Source organism: Giraffa tippelskirchi, chromosome 14 (assembly GCF_054371585.1).
Source record: "Giraffa tippelskirchi isolate mGirTip1 chromosome 14, T2T-mGirTip1v1.2.pri, whole genome shotgun sequence".
NCBI lineage: Eukaryota > Metazoa > Chordata > Mammalia > Artiodactyla > Giraffidae > Giraffa > Giraffa tippelskirchi.
The window spans coordinates 20,058,157-20,072,496 of NC_137288.1; the positions used below are offsets into that span (position 1 = coordinate 20,058,157).

The 14,340-nt window shown below is 36.6% G+C and overlaps 1 long non-coding RNA gene across 1 annotated transcript; it reads right to left on the reverse strand.

Moving 5' to 3' along the window:
- Nucleotides 1–2,800: 2,800 nt before the first annotated feature.
- On the reverse strand, nt 2,801–14,338 carry LOC145534922 (uncharacterized). The gene is made up of 4 exons (XR_014075075.1): nt 14,053–14,338; nt 11,871–11,917; nt 10,484–10,544; nt 2,801–5,006 (listed from the first exon to the last, which is right to left on the reverse strand). It is a non-coding gene; the product is annotated as an uncharacterized LOC145534922 (long non-coding RNA).
- Between the last annotated feature and the right edge of the window lie 2 nt (nt 14,339–14,340).

Genomic DNA, 14,340 nt, shown 5'->3' on the forward strand with positions numbered 1-14,340 from the left:
GGGAGATTCTCTGGCCCTCGGGATCATGAATGAGTTGGAAATCATTGGAATTGGAAGACATCACTATCTTGATGAATATCTTGCCTCCAGTGGGAATGGCATGTTTGTTGGAAACTCACAATTTGACTAAAGTTGAGGTTTTGTGTTTAATGTACTTCTTAAGATAGGAATGGTGACAAATTTAGGGGAGTTTTTCCTTGCTTAATGGGCTTCCCTGGTGTCTTGGGATTCCTCAGCAAATTTCTTTGGAAAGAAATCACCTGCCAGTTCAGGAGATGCAGCTCTGATCCCTGGGTTGGGAAGATCCCTTGGAGAAGGAAATGGCAACCAACTCCAGTGTTCTCGCCCATGAAGTCCTGTGGACAGAGGAGCCTGGCGAGCTACAGTCCATGGGGTTGCAAAGAGTCAGGCATGATTTAAGGACTAAACAACAATTCCTTGTTTATACTTTTAAAAGAACCTCAGAAGGCTGAGAAAACACTACACCTAAAATTGATTATTACTTAATATTACCTTGCATAGAAAAAATAGGATTTTATGTAAAACCTTTCTCAACAGCGGTCCATCACATTGTGTTCAAAAGAACTCACTGCTTTATAGTCAGGACCAAGTAATTAGGAAACAGAATCCTCCTCTATTTCAGACCAAAATCTCCCTTAAAAAGTCACACCCCTAGCAGTCTTCCACAATATAATATCATTTGTATTGTACAGACTGGAAACAGCTTAAATTTGTGATATATTCCTCATGATTGGGGAAATATAAGAGGATTATAATTGCAAAGTCACATAAGCGTGGGCTGTAGGCTGGAAGATAAGCCTATTTGGAGAAGAAATACTAATAAAATGCCCATTTTAAAGCAAGAAAACATACCTGAGAGATATATTAGGTAACTGCAGGTAAACAGAAAGGTACAAATTTGAGGTCTGGCGATGTTGAATTCTGTTTGAAAGTATTCTTTTTTTCTCTCTCTCTCTACAAAGATGTAAAGCAGAATAGAATATCTCTCTAAAAAGACTTTATCTGTATTTTTAGATTACTGTCAACAAAGTAGTGTCTCCCTCTCCTGTACTTTTAGATGCTCACTGGAGAATTCTGTCTTTCCTAGAGCTTTGGGGCTGTTTGAAATCATATCGCCCCAAGCTTTTATTTAGGTATATAGAGATGATGACTGATTCAACAGTTTACAGCTCATTTTGCCATTTTTCATGATTTAATCATCCCTGACAAATGACTCTAGGAAGTGCTAATGTTTATTGCATGTTTTTTCACCATTCAGTCAACTGTGTTAGAGTCAATAGGTCCTGAATTGAACCATTCACGGGACTGAAGGCTGTAAATGCAAAGACATCCTATTAAACTCTGTCTTTCTCTCTCTGTCTCTCTCTCTCTGTCTCTCTCTCTCACACACACACTACACTTAAACTCAAGGTTCACAATGTGCTGAACTCATATTTATATTTCAGAAACAATTAAAGATCTGTAGGCAAATCAAGTACAGCACATTCTGAGATTAGGGTAGGTGAAATATTGTTAGAAATAACCTATGTCACAGTACATCATTGCCTCTAAACCACATATATATGCATATGTATACATATTTCTACTTGTTAACCATCTGTATCTATTAAGCTAAACATGAGTCCATAAGAATGTCTGCAACTCTGATGACCACGTGGGTCTTTCTAAAATCCTTCTCTGGTTCTCTATAATTTTTACTCCAACAGTGAGAAATCTGGCTCCCACCGCAGCTATCCATGTATTTACTGCTCAGTTCCAGTGTACATGTAGAGCCATTTCAGAATTATGAACCCGTAACCCCCAGGAAGCAACCTTGTCAGCAAGAGTGCACTGTGTTTGTGGGGTCACTTTGGTCTCACAGACTCTGTCTTCTCACGGTTGAGTGGGCTCCTCTGTCCCCACGCTCTTGACACGGGTGTACTTTTTGGTGATGACATTCCCCAGGACTCAGATCTCTCTCTTGAGGTACTGTTTCAGCCCTCATCTTTGATATTGTTCTTTCTCCTCCTCCCCCAACCTTGTAAAAATAGAAAATATATATTAAATAATAAGTGATAAACATTCCCCTCTTTTTATAAAGGGAATTAAAATTACTTCGTAGATCTTTGATCTATCTACCTGTCTATAAATTTTCAACTGAAAACAACACTAACTGGACCAGGTACTTTCTTCTGAGTATTTTGTTTCAACCCTTTTGATTTCAATCACATCTCTCAAGATATTTTCTCACAGAGTAACATATAAAATTATTATTGGCTTAAAATGATCAATCAGGACGTAAAACCTCCATAATTCTCTAAGACTCATCTATGGCCACATACTTTTCTTAAAGTTTACATTTCAGCCATGGATAATTATTACTTCCTTCCAGACATTTATCCCACTCCAATACTCTTGCCTGGAAAATCCATGGATGGAGGAGCCTGGTAGGCTGCAGTCCATGGGGTCGCTAAGAGTTGGACATGACTGAGCAACTTCACTTTCACTTTTCACTTTCATGCGTTGGAGAAGGAAATGGCAACTCACTCCAGTGTTCTTGCCTGGAGAATCCCAGGGACGGCAGAGCCTGCTGGGCTGCCACCTATGGGGTCGCACAGAGTCGGACACGACTGAGGTGACTTAGCAGTAGCAGTAGACATTTATAACCCATTCATGGTACCTAGAGACCTATGCTTTTGTGAACAATGGTTCACCATGTGAATATGAAAAAAAATCATTGCTGGGAAACCAAGCATGGGCTTCTTCTGTACCCTCCATAAAGAAGTGCCCAATCAAAACTGCAGAGTGGGAGGTTATCCGCCTCATTATGGAAGACGGCTTGTCCACAGAAACACATGGGGCACACTGTAGCAAAGGCAGCTCTCAAATGACTAGACTTTAATTTTTCTCCAAAAACATAATTTGGAAATAAATCCACTATCCTTCTAACAGAGCAAATTGTAGAAATTGTTGAAAATTTACTGTTTCAAAGAGCCAGCAAGAGGCACTGAAAAGTGAAATACTCAATTTTAAGAACAAAAGTGATGCATGTTCAAGTTATAAATTGGAAAGATGAAATAGATATAACTCTTGGTCACATATTTGGAGAAGCCGGTTATATTAAAAATACATTATTGTTATTTATGTATGTATGTACTACACATAGTAAAGCATTTGTAGCTTCGACAGCATCTTTATTATCATTAATTTTTATGAAAGAATGCAATTTTTAACATATTGCTGTCTGCAAGGGTGTATCACACAATATTCAAAAGAATTTATTGAACAATTCTAAGATGTGCTTTAAGAAATAGTTGCCTTGTATATCTTTCCAATAAAATTTTGCATCCTGGGAAATTGGAGACATATGTTCAATAACCAAAATGTTGAAGTAAAGTGGTTTGAAATAATGATCACGTCATGTTAACACCCAAATAGACAGTCAACTCCCCTCCCTCTTTGATGCAGCATTTCACTTGATAATTAGCAGCTGTATGCTAATCACACTGGGGGCTCTTGATTTCCTGAGTATGCTAATTTAAAGCTCTGTTGAGTGGTGACTTTGTTTCCTAGAAGCCTAATATATAAGCTCTATAGAATACACTATACAGCTCATCCTACCCACAGCTTCTGGGGAGAATTGAACGAAGTGCCTCTGTTAATGGTGCCTCATAGTAAAGAGGAAAATTGTTTGGACTCTGATTGCAAGAGGAGGAACTGAACCCTTCTGAGATTGGGATTCCTGTGATGAACTGAGCCACCTGAGTGCTGAGGGACGATGAGAGCCACCAGCAGCCACCTGGCTCAGCTCTCCTGACAGCAGAATCTACTAACTGAGCATTTTGAAACTGCATCATTTAACTAATGTAAATATGATGACAGTTAAGTGCTGATCTGACCTGCTAGTGGAAAACGTAAAGCATTAGGGACTCTTGGGACATGGCCATGGAAGAGCTGATGTCAAGAGTGGCGGTGGAGTTGATGTGATAATGCTTCTTACATGATCTTTATCATATAACATTATTGATTTGGGTTTCTCTGTACAGCTCTCCACCCGACCTTTCTTCTGTGCAGGTTATGTGCTTGGCTTAAACAAAAAAGAGGATGTCAACTTGGAGTAATATCTACTGTCTGATCCCTCCACTAAAAGTATCAGTCACGAGATGGAACACTGAATCTTAGAGGATGCTTCAGGAAATAATATAGTGGAGCCCTGCTATATTCATACTAAAGGGAATAGAAAGCCAGTTGAGAACCTAAAAGAAATATATTTTTTTTCTCTCTAGGTTTTATTCTTCTTGATATACCTGGACATTGTATGTTTTCATGATAATTGATACTATTTCTAGTATTATTATGTTTCAATTGGGTATGATTCTAGTATATCCTTTATGTGTAGGTATATAAACACACATATATATATGTGTTTAAGAATAATACTATTTTTATTTCCCATTTGATTAAAGAAAAAACTATGTCACCGAAAACAATTCAAAGCTGGTTTTATAAGGTCAACCTGCACGTAAATAAATGGTATAGCTCAGTTTACTGCCAAGCACTCTGGCCCAAGGATGAGCAATGTACTCAGTATTTAGTGTATTTAGACACTATTTCTCTCTCTCTCTCTTTAACCAGTTTTATTTATTTTAATTTTAATTTCTGGCCGCCTGCTGCAGCATGTAGGCTCTTAGTTTCCCAACCAGGGATCAAACCCGCACCCCTTGTGTTGGAAGGCAGAGGCTTAACCACTGGACCACCAGGGAAACGCTGACACTATCTCTCTTGATTAAAACCCCACACATATACATACCACCAAGACTGACAGACGCTTTCTTAGGAACTTCAATGTCCTATCTTATGAGACATGGATACTTACAAAAAAGAAAAGAAAACAGAAGATTGCTGCAGAGGCTGTGCAGGGCTATGCCATTTCCTTTATTCCATTATCCTTCACTTCAAACTGCTCCTTCCCTGTATACATGCATTTAAAATACAAAGCATAACTTCTGAATAAAGGATTTTTAATGGATGTGTAAAAGTCTTGCCAAATTAATATCAAAGAGCATGTTTCAGTCCCTGGAGATAGTATTGCAGTGGATTTCTACAAATTTCATTTAAACCAGACTTAACAGTAGAAATTGCACCTACAGTTCTACTCATCATACAAACTACAAAAGCTAAAGGAATAATTCTCTAATATCTTGAGAAGAGAAACATCAGTGTTCTGCTAGATAGCATAGGACATATAAAAAAGTAGAAAACAAGGTATAGAGCTTTGCTTTATTTATTGTGAAGTGACACCTATTTTTCAAAATTATTTCTGGGTGTATAAACAAGATAGTTTAAAGATCTTGCATCATCGAAGTAATTAAGGTGCTACCTAACTATCCACATTTCACTTGTATCAGAATTATTTTCCTGCATAGTTTAAACTTTAGTCACTTTAAACTAGACATGCACAGCTTTCTTCACCTCTGTTTTTCGATGTCCTTATCTTGCTCTCAGTCTTTAACTGTAAGTTGGCTAGATATTGATTTCTAGATTGACAGTTATGATTCCTCAGCATGTTAAATATGTATTCCATTTCTTATTGCAAACGCCACTGCTGATGAAATGTCCACCAGGCTAAATATTGTTTCCCTGTAGGTCATTTGTCTTTTCTCTCAGGTGACTTTCAGACTTCATGTTAGTTTTGTATGCTCTGAATTTTTACTAAGATGTGTCTGAGAATAGTTTTAGTGCTATTCTTTCTGCTGTAAACTTAATGGACTTTCTGATCCTGTAACTCATGCTTTCTTTAATTCTATTACGTTCTGAGACATTATTTTTATAAATAATTTCTACTCACAACAGTCTCTAAACTTCTCTAAGTTTCATTATAAAATAAAGATACCAACAGACTGCAATAAGTTGAACAAATATAATGTAATACGTAGAACAACTGCAAAATAAGCTATATAAGAGACACTATCGAAAAATAAAATGAAATTTTTTAAATGGCTCAAATAACCCACAAGAAGGCAGGAAAGGGGAAACTGCAAATGAAAAACAAAGAGAACAATAGAAAAATAAATGACAGACTTAAGCATTAGCATATCAATAATTACATTAAATGTGAATGATCTAAATGTCCTGATTGAGTGACAGAGACTGGAAGACTAGAATAGGAGCAATAACCTAACCATATGCTAAATACAAGAAAGCCTTTCAATTACACCAACATGGGTATGCATACATAAGACAAGCATACTAAATCAATTTTCTTTCTATAAGCTAGTAAGGAACACATGCACACAGAACTACAATTCCATTTTCAATCTCTCAAAAAAGAAATAATTATTTGTAAATCTAACGAAACTTATTGAGGACTTATTTGTTAAAAACTGCACAGTGATGATGAATAACCATGTTTGGAAAATGCACCGTTTCATGTGCCGCAAATATAAAACTGAAGGAGATGTTCCTCCTGGAACTTTCACATTTATGAAGTATGAACCTTGAAAACTTGGATACAAATTATTGCAATTAAGTGGTAAATATGCTAAAGTAGCAAAGAGTAAACTCTGTGCCCTTGGCAATCATGTGGGATTGTGTCAGTCTTCCTGGAAGTGACTTGTGTACTGAGTCTTGAACAACGAGTAGCTATTTTCCAGATGGACAAACAGAAAATGCATTCCTGGAAGAGGAAGAAGGAACTAGTGCACAGATGTATGAATTAACACGGCAAACTGAGAGATCTCCAACTGCTTGTGCTACATTCAATTTCTCAGGTTTGGTGACATGATAAAAAATGGAGTGAATGTGGAAATATTTTTGCTTGGAAATATTCTGGAAAACAATTCACTTCTAATGCTAAAATAGAGCAATTATACACTTAATTTTTTAAATAGTTTAAATCATTATATAAATGAAATCACGTTCACCTTTGCAGCAGCATTGGTTTATTTCCTAGTCCCAAAAACCAATTTCTGGAAAAAAATCCAATTATCCATCTTTTCATTTAATGGTCCTTTGAGGAGTATCAAATCTTGACATCTTATTAGACTCCGAATTTCTTTAATAACCTCCTAGCTTGATGTAGGTAAACAATGTGTCTTAGTCATCTTTGTATACCTAGATATGCCACAGCATCTGGAACTTTATAGGTGCTCAGTAAATTTTTTTACATACACCAAAGGAACATAACCATTAACATGGCTAAAAGCCTGGTATAGTATAATGATTAAGAGCATGGATATTGAAGTCAAATACATCCCCATTTGCAAGATGGGTATTTTTGGCAGTTATTTAATTTCAATGAATTTTATTTTTATTACCTATGAAAAAAGGAATCTAAGTTGCTTTTCTCTCCATGATACACATTTCTGAAAATACCGTGTAATTCAAACTTGTTCAAATTTGTTGTAAACGAGAAAATTCACAGCATGTAAATCTATCAACATGTTGCGTATCTTACTTCAATGCTACTTTTAATTTTTGACATTATTTCTTACAGATTTTTTAACTCACTCTGAAAGAACAATAGTAAAAGATAATACCAAGATTATTTGGCCATGTTGTTGCACTTTAACACATACAGCTTCTGTTCCAATATTATCAACTTTTGAGTACAAATTTTAATATTAGACTTATAAACACAGAAAATATTTGGATGGCATTTCATATTGATTAAAGCAATTTAAATACTAACATCAACCATAAAAACCAAATTCCTGATAGATGATTTGATGCAAATAAACAGCTGGTCTAAAAGAATTTATGTTTCATAATTAAAGTAGCACAATTCTGTGGCAAAAAAGTATAAACAAAATACAACCTCCAAGGAAGAGGTACCAACTTACAATTGATGATTTATTAAGACTAAAATTTGGGGGATGATATTATGATTACAATTTTCTCATACAAATGCGGTGGTGATAGCTTAGGATGAACAATGTTGAATTTGTGATCTCCGAAGAACACTTAGCTTCAGGACCAGGGACCAGGTTTGATCACTCAAGAGCTTTTGTGTTGCAGAGTTTATTAAAGTATGAAAAGGGGCAGAGAAAGTTTCCGACACAGACATCAGAAGGGGATGGAGAGTGCCCCCCTCACTAGTCTTTAGCAAGGGAATTACATACTTTTTAATCAGTTGTTACTGTAAATCAAAAGAATGTCTCAAGTTTGTGAAAATTTTACCAGACCCACTCCCACAATTTACATTTTAGGATAACAGGATTAGAACTTAACAATAGAAAGATCCTACCAGACCCACTCCCATAATTTGCATTCTAAAATATCAGGATTAGTCAGAAGGTTTTCAGGCAGGAGAAACTGTCCTCAATCAGGAAACACAGTTGTTATATAATCCCTAGTACAGAGTTTAAACTGACTTGTTTGTTCAGTTCCAGGCTTAAAGAAAAAAAAAAAAACATTTTATGTGATTAAGACTAAGGAATGTAGAGGAAAAAAAAAGTTTGTCATTTCACCCTCCTTGAGAATTCCAGACCCCTATCTCCTTGGGACCACCAGACTTCTTATCAACCTGCCTAGGAATTGACTCTTTCAGTGGTTAATGTCACCCGATGTCACAATAGCACTATAGACTTCTGCTTTCAAGAGAGAATTGAGTACTTTATGGCAGACCAGTGTTCCCATGTTCCCACTGACAAAAGTTTCTAACCTTTGATGAAACAAAATCTCATTTGATTAAGGATATCAGGCAGTAGCTAAGATAAAATGTATAGCTGTCTTCATAGCAGCATTATTCATAATATTCTCAAACTAAAAACATCTAAATGGTTCACCAATGTTAAAATGAATAAATAAATTATAGCAAGTTCATTCAATGGAATATTCTTCAATAAGAAATCATCATATGCTGCTAGCCATAAAATATGGCTGAATTCCATTGGGTTACACTCAGAAAAGTATGTGATGTATGTGTATAAAAGATGATTCTGCTGATATAATTTTCAAAAGCAAGTAAACTCATCTGCAATGATGAGAAACAGGATAGTGTTTGTATTTAAGTGGGTTTCCCTGGTGGCTCAGCGGTAAAGAATCTGCCTGTCAACACAGAAGAAGCAGATTCAGTCCCTGGGTGAGGATGGTCTCATGTAAGTGGAAATGGCAACTCACTCCAGTATTCTTGTCTGAGAAATCCCATGGACAGAAGAGCCTGGTGGGCTACAGTCCACAGGGTTGCAAAAGAGTCAGACATGACTTAGCGGCTGAAAAACAACAACATTTAAATTTAAAGGCTGGTGTTTAGTAAGTGGGGTCACAAGATACTCTAACAATAAGTGGTTTATGTTCTATTTCTTTATATGACTGTTGGTTACATCAGTTCAGTTCAGTTGCTCAGCCAAGTCCAACTCCTGTGACCCCATGGACTGTAGCAAGCCAGGCTTCCCTGTCCATCACCAACTCCCAGAGTCTGCTCAAACTCAAATCCATTGAGTCGGTGATGCCATCCAACCATCTCATCCTCTGTTGTCCCCTTCTCCTCCTGCCCTCAATCTTTCCCAGCATCAGGGTCTTTTCAAACGAGTCATTTCTTTGCATCAGGTGGCCAAAGTATTGGAACTTAGCTTCAGCATCGGTCCTTCCAATGAATATCCGGGATTGATTTCCTTTAGGGTTGACTGGTGTGACCTCCTTGCAGTCCAAGTGACTCTCAAGAGTCTTCTCCAACACCGCAGTTCAAAAGCATCAATTCTTCGACACTCAGCCTTTTTTACGGTTGGTCACATGGGTGTATTCATTTTGTCAAAATTCTTTGAGCTGTACATTATGGTCTGTGCTGTTACATGTCATATATTATAACTCAACAAGAAGTTTTTAAAAACATAAAATTTGCATAAAATGATTTCAACATAGTAACTACTTCTAAAGGTTTGGGAGGGTTAGTTAGAACAGCCTATAAAGGACATATCTCCATGCTCAATTCATTATAAGTACCCAATAAAATGTAATGTACTTGTTTTCATCCTTCCACCTGTCTTAAATTCCAAGTTTTATTATATACCCTTTACAAAATGTAAAAAATGCATGAGAACTCCCAACATTTTGCTACTCTTCCTACAAGATTGTCTTGCTTAATGAAATGTTATTAGTAACTGTTTCTAAGGTATACTATGCTTTCTCTAAATTGCCCATGGTAATCTAGTTTTCAGGTCTGGCATTCATCAGTCTGCTATAAATTTTCTATTGAATATATATAGCTTTTTTATATTGAATAATACAGTGTCATGGCTAAGTGCACAGAGTCTGCAAATCAACTGCCTTAGGTTCAAACTCCCACTTTGTCATGTACTAGCTTTGGAGCCTGGTAAGAATAAAACCTGCATCCATTTTCAGTGTGAAGAGTTCATTCTCATGTTGAGAACGATACAACGCATTTAGTAAATGTTAGGCATCACTACTTATTACAATGGATTTTAATAATTCAGAACTATTAACCATCTTAAGCAGTTTAAATATAAGAAATAAAATTCATTACTGTGACGGTCTTGAAACCTTCAGATGTGGATAATTTTCTTTGGAAGTTGTGGGTGTGTTTCCTGTAAGAAAGAGAAGTTGTTTTTTGCTTAATTCATCAAGCATAAGGTGCCCACAGATGCCTAATTAGTGGCATGCTTCACAAAGGACATGCTTGGTGAAATTTCTGTGAAAATACCACATTCTGCTTGGCAACCCAAACTTTTAAACTCAGTCACCTTCTGGACAAGTGGCATTTATTTATTTATTCATTTATTTTGATATCTCATCTAAAAGTTCACTCACTTTGCCCTTAAAAGGTGAATTTTCTCTGATTATCTGGATCACTCAAATAGAAGTCCCTCTCTTTGAAATGTTAATAGCACCATCATAAATTATCCTTTGTCTAAATGTGACTGTAACTTCTGGGTCTCAATAAGGAACAGTCTTACGTAATTTGTATTTGTCAATACCATATTTTACACTAACATTGTCAATTTATAGTAATTATTTTTTATGAAAAATTATGAAGTCCTAATACATTCAAGTCACGGTCCCATATTCAGAGAATATAAGTAGATCTAGGATAATGCTCCTGACTCCCTAGAAGTTCACAACTTATTTACGGTAATGATGCATATACACTAAAATAATATAAGAAAATATAGACTTCAATATCAAATTAATTTTTAAAATTAGAGAAAGTCAAGGTGATACTTTCTGGTTTGAATATAATAGCGCTCAATTGAGTCTTGGAGCATAGACTGAATGAGATGAAAGAAAAGAAGAATGAACACAGCAAATCGAGATAACAATTTAAGAAACGAACAAAGTTTGGTGTACATCGTGTATTCTAAGGCGCTTATGTAGTGTCCGACTCTGTGCAACCTTATGGACCGTAGGCTCCTCTATCTGTGGAATTCTCCAGGCAAGAACACTGGAGTGGGTTGCCATGCCCTCCTCCAGCGGTTCTTCTCTACCCAGGGGATCGAACCCATGTCTTCTGCACCTGGGAAGCCCAAAACTACCATGGCTTCCCTCGTTTTTGAGTGCAGGCAGAATACCACTGAGAACAGTTTCCCTGCTTAAGTGATTCGGAATTGAAGAGAGTTTAGCAATAATAACTGAATCAATTACTTAACACAATTTAATAATCCACTGAATTAAACATGTTAAGATGAGTTTAACTTTTTTCATTACCAATGGTTGATAATTGGGGGTGGAGAGTATTATCATTACCAACAACATCCCACCACCCCAAAAAATCCTTGATTTCTTAATAGAATCACTTGGAAAATGTTTTTACTCTGCAATGTTAAGCATTTTAATTGAAAGAAACATATAAAAAAAGCAAATTGATATCTTTTATTTTAGAAGAAATTAAACTAGATTTTTTAAGAAATACTTACTTCTGAAAAACAGTATAAGTTTCTCGATGACGCTCTTGATGTTCTTTCTGCAGATCAAGAAAAAAAAGGCTCTGCAGCTTGTATCCGGCTGCTGACCTTTAATAATAAGTATTTAATTGGTTCTCATATGTACAACCTAATGAACTATTGCACATGTATGATGAGACACAAAATTCTGACACCCACCTTCCTTCTGCTCCACAGCAAAAGAAAATATCTAAGTTTTGTCTTTTTTTAAATCAGTAAATCAAGGATTCTGGAATTCTGAAAGCATTTGGAAATTTTCTTTCTTTTGTATCTTGATAGCCCATGGGAGGATGACTTTCTTCTGGAAATATTATTAATCTTCTAGATTAATTTTTGAAACTCATATGTACAATATTAAAATCTTCGTAAAAGATTTAAATACATAGGTATAATAAGCAAAAGTCACTGGAAAGTTGAAAAGTGTAGCCAATCAGTTGTCAGATTTGTCTAGATAATATCTTACACATTTTTTGATAGTTTTCCTCCTGGGACCTTTACTTTTGAGTGAATTTTCTAAATTAATTCTATATACTGGTGTTTTAGCAGTAGTTTTTAGAGTGTGTGCTAGCGATCTTGTGGGGGAGTCCCTCAGACACCTTCAGGGCTCATGAGTTTCACAGTAACTATAAGAAGTTAGTTGTCTTTTTGCTCATTCTTTTATGTGTGTATGGTGGCATTTCTAGAAGCCAATCATGTACTGTATCAACTGATTAGGTACAGAAGCTGATATAAGATTACAGCTACTAGGTTTCTCAGATGGTTCAGAGGTAAAGGATCCACCTGCCAATGCAGGAGATGGGGGGGCGGTTAGTCCCTGGGTTGGGAAGATCACCTGGAAGAGGAAATGGCAACCCACTCTAGTATTCTTGCCTGGGAAATCCCATGGACAGAGGAGCCTGGGGAGCTATAGCCCGTGGGGTGGCAAAAGAGCTGAATACAACTTAGCGACTAAACAACTACAATATTTTCTACTAAGGACCTTTGCAAAGACAATGTCAATGTTCTTGTTAATTTCTTTGTTTTCAGAAATGTATCTGCTTTTCATAAAATGTTATCTATGCTCACACCTAACTTTAATACTTGCTGCTTTTAAAGGAATGAACATCTTGCTCAAAGTTGCAGAGCTAGGATATGAATTGAGCCCCTAGACAAGCTTGTGTGTGCACCATTTAACTACCAGAGTCTGCTGCTCTAAAGGAAACGAAAAAAGGGAAAGGAAAAAGAAAGATTATGTAATGGTTTATAAAATTACTCTTTTTTATTTCATTTTACTTTTTTCTTAAAATAGTTACTAATCACTCTGTACTTCTTGAAAATAATAGCACTATTTAACTCATAGGATATTGTTAGTATTAAATGAGTTAATCCATATAGAGATCTAAGAATCGTGCAAATGAAGCACTGAATTGGTGTTTGCTAGTATTATTATTAGTGTAATTGTTATTGTTCTTGAAGAGTCCATTTATTATCAATTTACTTTTGTTAAGTTGATTTTTTTATAGTGATTATTATAAAATGTTTTATTAAATTGAACATTAATCACTTAACTTTTAGAAATATTTTGATTAGTATAATTAACTGTAATTAATCAGTATAATTAATAAATGGACATTGTAGTACTTGTTGGGCTTCCCAGGTGGCTCAGTAGTAAAGAATATGCCTGCCAGTGCAGAAGAGGTGGGCTCCTTCCTTGGGTTAGGAAGATCCCCTGGAGGAGGGCATGGCAACGCACTCAAGTGTTCTTGCCTGGATGATTCCATGGACAGAGGAGCTTGGCGGGCTACAGTCCATAGGGCTGCAAAGAGTCAGACACGACTGAAGCGACTTAACGCACACAGCACAGCAATACATATCAGGAACAATTAGACTAGCTAGACATAATAATTTTATCATGTGAGAAGGTACATTTATGTGAAGTGAAGTGAAAGTCACTCAGTCGTGTCCATGCAATTCTCCAGGCCAGAATGCTGGAGTGGGTAGTCTTGCCCTTCTCCAGGGGATCTTCCCAACCCAGGGGTGGCACCCAGGTCTCCTGCATTGCAGGAGGATTCTTTACCAATTGTGCTTTCAGGGAAGCCCTACATTTATGTGAGAAGTTTATGATTTTAGCTAGAACAATCTGAATATTTAGCGCCTTTTTAGCAAAGTAACCTACCTGTCTCTAGAAGGTGATAAAAAAAATCACATAATAATTCAGTAAGTGTCCAGTCTAAATTTGTTCATGGAATAAATGAAATATAATCACACACATTCTCAAGGGAGTTTAGTTCTTCTGCTGGACCACGTTTATCCCCTGGCTGCATTTCCTTCTAACCATTTGGGTCACCACCACGGCGCTGCCGGTCTCTTGGTGTCTGACCTGCCGCTTCTCTCTTACACTGTTGGGGTGGGCTGGCTGGGAGAGCGTTTCCGCCATTTGCGAGTATGGGAGCCCCGGAGTCAA